Here is a 10,000-nt window from a genome sequence, read left to right on the forward strand (position 1 = left end):
CGTCTGATCTCGGAAGCTAAGCGGGGTAGGGTCTGGTTAGTACTTGGATGGGAGACTGCCTGGGAATACCACGTGCTGTAAGCTTTTCTCACTTTTACTTTATACAGGGGGCACTCCACCTCACGATTAATTTAAATCTATCACTCCCCTTCTATTTTACTATTTTATATATTTCTTTTTTCTCTCATTCATGAAGGCAGCTTTTACACACGTTTTACTCTAAATACTGCCTGGTAATTCTAGGTGCTGTAAGCTGTTCGTGCCTTTATTCCACCAGGGCGCGATCTTCTGACAAACTTGAAGACTGTCACTCAACATTCACGTTTTACAACTTATTGTTAATGATAAAGAGACAGCTTTTTACACACAGTTTTAAACAAAGTACTGATATTATTCCTCTTCAACGGACCGCTTTGTTTTCTATGCAAAAACCACTTCGCCACAGAAGACTCGATATTATTGGCATAGCAAGTTCTGCTCTTCTCCTTTCAAAACTTGCTAAAAGCTGTATTTAAAAGAACAGATTGGCCGGGGTAATTCACACCCTTCAATGCCAGCTTAATGTTTAGGTTAGTGGGAATCACAGAGGAATTAGGGATGGAAACTTCTTTGCTGGTGGTAGAAGCGGTCTGGTGAATTTTTAGAGAGAAGACGCCGTCGATGTTTGAATGTAGAAAATTGTTCTGGCTGCAGCCTGCGGTATGGACTTGTTGGCGTGTGTAGCTCCCAGTGTTCTGACAGCGTGACATTTTGGGGAAGCATGTGATTCAACAGCAACCAGTGGGCTTCGTGCGGCGGAGATTTTGTGGCTGTTAGCGGAGTTGATAACAGAGGGTCTTTAAGAGAAGCCTGCTTGCGGTAGGCAAATGAGTAATGTTTGCCGGCGGGGGACGTGCGGCGATTAACCTGTTCGGTAGTGTAAAGGACTTAAAGAGAAGGAAGTGTGCGGATGCGGAAAGAATGGAATAATTGTGGTAGGCTGCCGGCTGAGTAGTTTGGTGAATGTTTGGTGTGGGTGCGGCGCTGCCGATTGGATGGTGGTGCTGCAGTGTGAGTCAGATAAAAAAAAAAAAAAAAACGGGAGTAGGATCCAATGGGACTAACTGGCATGTATAGAGGCGTGTAATGCAAAAGGGCTGTTTTTGTTCGCGGTTCTCGCTTATGGCCATACCACCCTGAACACGCCCGATCTCGTCTGATCTCGGAATCTAAGGGGGGTAGGGTCTGGTTAGTACTTGAATGGGAGACTGCCTGGGAATACCACGTGCTGTAAGCTTTTCTCACTTTTACTTTATACAGGGGGCACTCCACCTCACGATTAATTTAAATCTATCACTCCCCTTCCATTTTACTATTTTATATATTTCTTTTTTCTCTCATTCATAAAGGCAGCTTTTACACACGTTTTACTCTAAATACTGCCTGGTATTTCTAGGTGCTGTAAGCTGTTCGTGCCTTTATTCCACCAGGGCGCGATCTTCTGACAAACTTGAAGACTGTCACTCCACATTCACGTTTTACAACTTATTGTTAATGATAAAGAGACAGCTTTTTACACACAGTTTTAAACAAAGTACTGATATTATTCCTCTTCAACTGACCGCTTTGTTTTCTATGCAAAAACCACTTCGCCACAGAAGACTCGATATTATTGGCATAGCAAGTTCTGCTCTTCTCCTTTCAAAACTTGCTAAAAGCTGTATTTAAAAGAACAGATTGGCCGGGGTAATTCACACCCTTCAATGCCAGCTTAATGTTTAGGTTAGTGGGAATCACAGAGGAATTAGGGATGGAAACTTCTTTGCTGGTGGTAGAAGCGGTCTGGTGAATTTTTAGAGAGAAGACGCCGTCGATGTTTGAATGTAGAAAATTGTTCTGGCTGCAGCCTGCGGTATGGACTTGTTGGCGTGTGTAGCTCCCAGTGTTCTGACAGCGTGACATTTTGGGGAAGCATGTGATTCAACAGCAACCAGTGGGCTTCGTGCGGCGGAGATTTTGTGGCTGTTAGCGGAGTTGATAACAGAGGGTCTTTAAGAGAAGCCTGCATGCGGTAGGCAAATGAGTAATGTTTGCCGGCGGGGGACGTGCGGCGATTAACCTGTTCGGTAGTGAAAAGGACTTAAAGAGAAGGAAGTGTGCGGATGCGGAAAGAATGGAATAATTGTGGTAGGCTGCCGGCTGAGTAGTTTGGTGAATGTTTGGTGTGGGTGCGGCGCTGCCGATTGGATGGTGGTGCTGCAGTGTGAGTCAGATAAAAAAAAAAAAAAAACGGGAGTAGGATCCAATGGGACTAACTGGCATGTATAGAGGCGTGTAATGCAAAAGGGCTGTTTTTGTTCGCGGTTCTCGCTTATGGCCATACCACCCTGAACACGCCCGATCTCGTCTGATCTCGGAAGCTAAGCGGGGTAGGGTCTGGTTAGTACTTGGATGGGAGACTGCCTGGGAATACCACGTGCTGTAAGCTTTTCTCACTTTTACTTTATACAGGGGGCACTCCACCTCACGATTAATTTAAATCTATCACTCCCCTTCCATTTTACTATTTTATATATTTCTTTTTTCTCTCATTCATAAAGGCAGCTTTTACACACGTTTTACTCTAAATACTGCCTGGTAATTCTAGGTGCTGTAAGCTGTTCGTGCCTTTATTCCACCAGGGCACGATCTTCTCACAAACTTGAAGACTGTCACTCCCCATTCACGTTTTACAACTTATTGCTAATGATAAAGAAACAGCTTTTTACACACAGTTTTAAACAAAGTACTGATATTATTCCTCTTCAACGGACCGCTTTGTTTTCTATGCAAAAACCACTTCGCCACAGAAGACTCGATATTATTGGCATAGCAAGTTCTGCTCTTCTCCTTTCAAAACTTGCTAAAAGCTGTATTTAAAAGAACAGATTGGCCGGGGTAATTCACACCCTTCAATGCCAGCTTAATGTTTAGGTTAGTGGGAATCACAGAGGAATTAGGGATGGAAACTTCTTTGCTGGTGGTAGAAGCGGTCTGGTGAATTTTTAGAGAGAAGACGCCGTCGATGTTTGAATGTAGAAAATTGTTCTGGCTGCAGCCTGCGGTATGGACTTGTTGGCGTGTGTAGCTCCCAGTGTTCTGACAGCGTGACATTTTGGGGAAGCATGTGATTCAACAGCAACCAGTGGGCTTCGTGCGGCGGAGATTTTGTGGCTGTTAGCGGAGTTGATAACAGAGGGTCTTTAAGAGAAGCCTGCATGCGGTAGGCAAATGAGTAATGTTTGCCGGGGGGGGACGTGCGGCGATTAACCTGTTCGGTAGTGAAAAGGACTTAAAGAGAAGGAAGTGTGCGGATGCGGAAAGAATGGAATAATTGTGGTAGGCTGCCGGCTGAGTAGTTTGGTGAATGTTTGGTGTGGGTGCGGCGCTGCCGATTGGATGGTGGTGCTGCAGTGTGAGTCAGATAAAAAAAAAAAAAAAACGGGAGTAGGATCCAATGGGACTAACTGGCATGTATAGAGGCGTGTAATGCAAAAGGGCTGTTTTTGTTCGCGGTTCTCGCTTATGGCCATACCACCCTGAACACGCCCGATCTCGTCTGATCTTGGAAGCTAAGCGGGGTAGGGTCTGGTTAGTACTTGGATGGGAGACTGCCTGGGAATACCTCGTGCTGTAAGCTTTTCTCACTTTTACTTTATACAGGGGGCACTCCACCTCACGATTAATTTAAATCTATCACTCCCCTTCCATTTTACTATTTTATATATTTCTTTTTTCTCTCATTCATAAAGGCAGCTTTTACACACGTTTTACTCTAAATACTGCCTGGTAATTCTAGGTGCTGTAAGCTGTTCGTGCCTTTATTCCACCAGGGCGCGATCTTCTGACAAACTTGAAGACTGTCACTCCACATTCACGTTTTACAACTTATTGTTAATGATAAAGAGACAGCTTTTTACACACAGTTTTAAACAAAGTACTGATATTATTCCTCTTCAACTGACCGCTTTGTTTTCTATGCAAAAACCACTTCGCCACAGAAGACTCGATATTATTGGCATAGCAAGTTCTGCTCTTCTCCTTTCAAAACTTGCTAAAAGCTGTATTTAAAAGAACAGATTGGCCGGGGTAATTCACAACCTTCAATGCCAGCTTAATGTTTAGGTTAGTGGGAATCACAGAGGAATTAGGGATGGAAACTTCTTTGCTGGTGGTAGAAGCGGTCTGGTGAATTTTTAGAGAGAAGAGGCCGTCGATGTTTGAATGTAGAAAATTGTTCTGGCTGCAGCCTGCAGTATGGACTTGTTGGTGTGTGTAGCTCCCAGTGTTCTGACAGCGTGACGTTTTGGGGAAGCATGTGATTCAGCAGATACCAGTGGGCTTCGTGCGGCGGAGATTTTGTGGCTGTTAGCGGAGTTGATAACAGAGGGTCGTTAAGAGAAGCCTGCATGCAGTAGGCAAAGGAGTAATGTTTGCCGGCGGGGGATGTGCGGCGATTAACCTGTGCGGTAGTGAAAAGGAGTTAAAAAGAAGGAAGTGTGCGGATGCGGAAAGAATGGAATAATTGTGGTAGGCTGCCGGCTGAGTAGTTTGGTGAATGTTTGGTGTGGGTCCGGCGCTGCCGATTGGATGGTGGGACTGCAGTGTGAGTCAGATAAAAAAAAAAAAAAAAACATTAGTAGGATCCAATGGGACCAACTGGCATGTATAGAGGCGTGTAATGCAAAAGGGCTGTTTTTGGTAGCGTCTCTCGCTTATGGCCATACCACCCTGAACACGCCCGATCTCATCTGATCTCGGAAGCTAAGCAGGCTAGGGTCTGGTTAGTACTTGGATGGGAGACCTCCGGGGAATACCAGGTGCTGTAAGCTTTTCTCACTTTTACTTTATACAGGGGGCGCTCCACTTCACGATTAATTTAAATCTATCACTCCCCTTCCATTTTACTATTTTATATATATATATTTTTTTTCTCTCATTCATAAAGGCAGCTTTTAGAAACCGTTTTACTCTAAATACTTCCTGGTAATTCTAGGTGCTGTAAGCTGTTCGTGCCTTTATTCCACCAGGGCGCGATCTTCTCACAAACTTGAAGACTGTCACTCCCCATTCACGTTTTACAACTTATTGTTAATGATAAAGAGACAGCTTTTTACACACAGTTTTAAACAAAGTACTGATATTATTCCTCTTCAACTGACCGCTTTGTTTTCTATGCAAAAACCACTTCGCCACAGAAGACTCGATATTATTGGCATAGCAAGTTCTGCTCTTCTCCTTTCAAAACTTGCTAAAAGCTGTATTTAAAAGAGCAGGTTGGGCGGGGTAATTCACACCCTTCAATGCCAGATTAATGTTTAGGTTAGTGGGAATCACAGAGGAATTAGGGATGGAAACTTCTTTGCTGATGGTAGAAGCGGTCTGGTGAATTTTTAGAGAGAACACGCCGTCGATGTTTGAATGTAGAAAATTGTTGTTCTGGCTGCAGCCTGCGGTATGGACTTGTTGGCGTGTGTAGCTCCCAGTGTTCTGACAGCGTGACATTTTGGGGAAGCATGTGATTCAACAGCAACCAGTGGGCTTCGTGCGGCGGAGATTTTGTGGCTGTTAGCGGAGTTGATAACAGAGGGTCGTTAAGAGAAGCCTGCATGCGGTAGGCAAATGAGTAATGTTTGCCGGCGGGGGACGTGCGGCGATTAACCTGTTCGGTAGTGAAAAGGACTTAAAGAGAAGGAAGTGTGCGGATGCGGAGAGAATGGAATAATTGTGGTAGGCTGCCGGCTGAGTAGTTTGGTGAATGTTTGGTGTGGGTGCGGCGCTGCCGATTGGATGGTGGTGCTGCAGTGTGAGTCAGATAAAAAAAAAAAAAAACGGGAGTAGGATCTAATGGGACTAACTGGCATGTATAGAGGCGTGTAATGCAAAAGGGCTGTTTTTGTTACCATCTCTCGCTAACGGCCATACCACCCTGAACACGCCTTATCTCGGAAGCTAAGTGGGGTAGGGTCTGGTTAGTACTTGGATGGGAGACTGCCTGGGAATACCAGGTGCTGTAAGCTTTTCTCACTTTTACTTTATACAGGGGGCACTCCACTTCACGATTAATTTAAATCTATCACTCCCCTTCCATTTTACTATTTTATATATATATTTTTTTTCTCTCATTCATAAAGGCAGCCTTTACACACCGTTTTACTCTAAATACTGCCTGGTAATTCTAGGTGCTGTAAGCTGTTCGTGCCTTTATTCCACCAGGGCGCGATCTTCTCACAAACTTGAAGACTGTCACTCCCCATTCACATTTTACAACTTATTGTTAATGATAAAGAGACAGCTTTTTTCACACAGTTTTAAACAAAGTACTGATATAATTCCTCTTCAACTCACCGCTTTGTTTTCTATGCAAAAACCACTTCGCCACAGAAGACTCGATATTGTTGGCATAGCAAGGTCTGCTCTTCTCCTCCTTTCAAAACTTGCTAAAAGCTGTATTTAAAAGAGCATGTTGGGCGGGGTAATTCACACCCTTCAATGCCAGATTAATGTTTAGGTTAGTGGGAATCACAGAGGAATTAGGGATGGAAACTTCTTTGCTGATGGTAGAAGCGGTCTGGTGAATTTTTAGAGAGAAGAGGCCGTCGATGTTTCAATGTAGAAAATTGTTGATCTGGCTGCAGCCTGCAGTATGGACTTGTTGGCGTGTGTAGCTCCCAGTGTTCTGACAGCGTGACGTTTTGGGGAAGCATGTGATTCAACAGCTACCAGTGGGCTTCGTGCGGCGGAGATTTTGTGGCTGTTAGTGGAGTTGATAACAGAAGGTCATTAAGAGAAGCCTGCATGCGGTAGGCAAAGGAGTAATGTTTGCCGGCGGGGGACGTGCGGCGATTAACCTGTGCGGTAGTGAAGAGGAGTCAAAGAGAAGGAAGTGTGCGGATGCGGAAAGAATGGAATAATTGTGGTAGGCTGCCGGCTGAGTAGTTTGGTGAATGTTTGGTGTGGTTCCGGCACTGCCGATTGGATGGTTGGGCTGCAGTGTGAGTCAGATAAAAAAAAAAAAAAAAACAGGAGTAGGATCCAATGGGACAAACTGGCATGTATAGAGGCGTGTAATGCAAAAGGGCTGTTTTTGGTAGTTTTTCTCGGTCACGGCCATACCACCCTGAACACGCCTGATCTCGGAAGCCAAGCAGGGTAGGGTCTGGTTAGTACTTGGATGGGAGACCTCCTGGGGATACCCGGTGCTGTAAGCTTTTCTCACTTTTACTTTATACAGGGGGCGCTCCACTTCACGATTAATTTAAATCTATTACTCCCCTTCCATTTTACTATTTTATATATATATTTCTTTTTTCTCTCATTCATAAAGGCAGCTTTTACACACGTTTTACTCTAAATACTGCCTGGTAATTATAGCTGCTGTAAGCTGTTCGTGCCTTTATTCCACCAGGGCGCGATCTTCTCACAAACTTGAAGACTGTCACTCCCCATTCACATTTTACAACTTATTGTTAATAATAAAGAGACAGCTTTTTACACACAGTTTTAAACAAAGTACTGATATAATTCCTCTTCAACTCACCGCTTTGTTTTCTATGCAAAAACCACTTCGCCACAGAAGACTTGATATTATTGGCATAGCAAGTTCTGCTCTTCTCCTTCTTTCAAAACTTGCTAAAAGCTGTATTTAAAAGAGCAGGTTGGGCGGGGTAATTCACACCCTTCAATGCCAGATTAATGTTTAGGTTAGTGGGAATCACAGAGGAATTAGGGATGGAAACTTCTTTGCTGATGGTAGAAGCGGTCTGGTGAATTTTTAGAGAGAAGAGGCCGTCGATGTTTCAATGTAGAAAATTGTTGTTCTGGCTGCAGCCTGCAGTATGGAGTTGTTGGCGTGTGTAGCTCCCAGTGTTCTGACAGCGTGACATTTTGGGGAAGCATGTGATTCAACAGCAACCAGTGGGCTTCGTGCGGCGGAGATTTTGTGGCTGTTAGCGGAGTTGATAACAGAGGGTCGTTAAGAGAAGCCTGCATGCAGTAGGCAAAGGAGTAATGTTTGCCGGCGGGGGACGTGCGGCGATTAACCTGTGCGGTAGTGAAAAGGAGTTAAAAAGAAGGAAGTGTGCGGATGCGGAAAGAATGGAATAATTGTGGTAGGCTGCCGGCTGAGTAGTTTGGTGAATGTTTGGTGTGGGTGCGGCGCTGCCGATTGGATGGTGGTGCTGCAGTGTGAGTCAGATAAAAAAAAAAAAAAACAGTAGTAGGATCCAATGGGACTAACTGGCATGTATAGAGGCGTGTAATGCAAAAGGGCTGTTTTTATTACCATCTCTCGCTAACGGCCATACCACCCTGAACACGCCTGATCTCGGAAGCTAAGTGGGGTAGGGTCTGGTTAGTACTTGGATGGGAGACTGTCTGGGAATACCACGTGCTGTAAGCTTTTCTCACTTTTACTTTATACAGGGGGCACTCCACTTCACGATTAATTTAAATCTATCACTCCCCTTCCATTTTACTATTTTATATATATATATTTTTTCTCTCATTCATAAAGGCAGCCTTTACACACCGTTTTACTCTAAATACTGCCTGGTAATTCTAGGTGCTGTAAGCTGTTCGTGCCTTTATTCCACCAGGGCGCGATCTTCTCACAAACTTGAAGACTGTCACTCCCCATTCACATTTTACAACTTATTGTTAATGATAAAGAGACAGCTTTTTACACACAGTTTTAAACAAAGTACTGATATTATTCCTCTTCAACTGACCGCTTTGTTTTCTATGCAAAAACCACTTCGCCACAGAAGACTCGATATTATTGGCATAGCAAGTTCTGCTCTTCTCCTTTTAAAACTTGCTAAAAGCTGTATTTAAAAGAACAGATTGGCCGGGGTAATTCACACCCTTCAATGCCAGCTTAATGTTTAGGTTAGTGGGAATCACAGAGGAATTAGGGATGGAAACTTCTTTGCTGGTGGTAGAAGCGGTCTGGTGAATTTTTAGAGAGAAGAGGCCGTCGATGTTTGAATGTAGAAAATTGTTCTGGCTGCAGCCTGCAGTATGGACTTGTTGGTGTGTGTAGCTCCCAGTGTTCTGACAGCGCGACGTTTTGGGGAAGCATGTGATTCAGCAGCTACCAGTGGGCTTCGTGCGGCGGAGATTTTGTGGCTGTTAGCGGAGTTGATAACAGAGGGTCGTTAAGAGAAACCTGCATGCAGTAGGCAAAGGAGTAATGTTTGCCGGCGGGGGACGTGCGGCGATTAACCTGTGCGGTAGTGAAAAGGAGTTAAAAAGAAGGAAGTGTGCGGATGCGGAAAGAATGGAATAATTGTGGTAGGCTGCCGGCTGAGTAGTTTGGTGAATGTTTGGTGTGGGTGCGGCGCTGCCGATTGGATGGTGGTGCTGCAGTGTGAGTCAGATAAAAAAAAAAAAAAACAGGAGTAGGATCCAATGGGACTAACTGGCATGTATAGAGGCGTGTAATGCAAAAGGGCTGTTTTTGTTCGCCGCTCTCGCTTATGGCCATACCACCCTGAACACGCCCGATCTCGTCTGATTTCGGAAGCTAAGCGGGGTAGGGTCTGGTTAGTACTTCAATGGGAGACTGCCTGGGAATACCAAGTGCTGTAAGCTTTTCTCACTTTTACTTCATACAGGGGGCACTCCACCTCACGATTAATTTAAATCTATCACTCCCCTTCCATTTTACTATTTTATATATTTCTTTTTTCTCTCATTCATGAAGGCAGCTTTTACACACGTTTTACTCTAAATACTGCCTGGTAATTCTAGGTGCTGTAAGCTGTTCGTGCCTTTATACCACCAGGGCACGATCTTCTCACAAACTTGAAGACTGTCACTCCCCATTCACGTTTTACAACTTATTGTTAATGATAAAGAGACAGCTTTTTACACACAGTTTTAAACAAAGTACTGATATTATTCCTCTTCAACTGACCGCTTTGTTTTCTATGCAAAAACCACTTCGCCACAGAAGACTCGATATTATTGGCATAGCAAG

At 44.3% G+C, this 10,000-nt stretch overlaps 5 non-coding genes and 4 pseudogenes across 5 annotated transcripts in view; all 9 read left to right on the forward strand.

Moving 5' to 3' along the window:
* The window catches only part of LOC125731039 (5S ribosomal RNA), a 119-nt gene extending 35 nt beyond the window's left edge, over positions 1 to 84 (forward strand). Inside the window, exon 1 of the ribosomal RNA XR_007391329.1 lies at positions 1 to 84. This exon is cut by the window's left edge and continues 35 nt beyond it. This is a non-coding gene — a ribosomal RNA (5S ribosomal RNA).
* A 1,073-nt stretch (positions 85 to 1,157) lies between these two features.
* LOC125731933 (5S ribosomal RNA) lies at positions 1,158 to 1,276 on the forward strand (annotated as a pseudogene).
* Positions 1,277 to 2,348: 1,072 nt separating this feature from the next.
* On the forward strand, positions 2,349 to 2,467 carry LOC125736899 (5S ribosomal RNA). Its single transcript, XR_007396166.1, has one exon. It is a non-coding gene; the product is annotated as a 5S ribosomal RNA (ribosomal RNA).
* Positions 2,468 to 3,539: 1,072 nt separating this feature from the next.
* Positions 3,540 to 3,658, forward strand: LOC125731005 (5S ribosomal RNA). The gene has a single exon (XR_007391296.1). It is a non-coding gene; the product is annotated as a 5S ribosomal RNA (ribosomal RNA).
* Positions 3,659 to 4,731: 1,073 nt separating this feature from the next.
* On the forward strand, positions 4,732 to 4,850 carry LOC125735218 (5S ribosomal RNA). Its single transcript, XR_007394516.1, has one exon. It is a non-coding gene; the product is annotated as a 5S ribosomal RNA (ribosomal RNA).
* A 1,079-nt stretch (positions 4,851 to 5,929) lies between these two features.
* LOC125732220 (5S ribosomal RNA) lies at positions 5,930 to 6,038 on the forward strand (annotated as a pseudogene).
* Positions 6,039 to 7,120: 1,082 nt separating this feature from the next.
* On the forward strand, positions 7,121 to 7,229 carry LOC125732171 (5S ribosomal RNA; annotated as a pseudogene).
* A 1,081-nt stretch (positions 7,230 to 8,310) lies between these two features.
* On the forward strand, positions 8,311 to 8,419 carry LOC125732228 (5S ribosomal RNA; annotated as a pseudogene).
* Positions 8,420 to 9,493: 1,074 nt separating this feature from the next.
* LOC125731259 (5S ribosomal RNA) lies at positions 9,494 to 9,612 on the forward strand. The gene has a single exon (XR_007391544.1). It is a non-coding gene; the product is annotated as a 5S ribosomal RNA (ribosomal RNA).
* Positions 9,613 to 10,000: the final 388 nt, after the last annotated feature.

Source organism: Brienomyrus brachyistius, chromosome 2 (assembly GCF_023856365.1).
Source record: "Brienomyrus brachyistius isolate T26 chromosome 2, BBRACH_0.4, whole genome shotgun sequence".
Classification (NCBI taxonomy): domain Eukaryota; kingdom Metazoa; phylum Chordata; class Actinopteri; order Osteoglossiformes; family Mormyridae; genus Brienomyrus; species Brienomyrus brachyistius.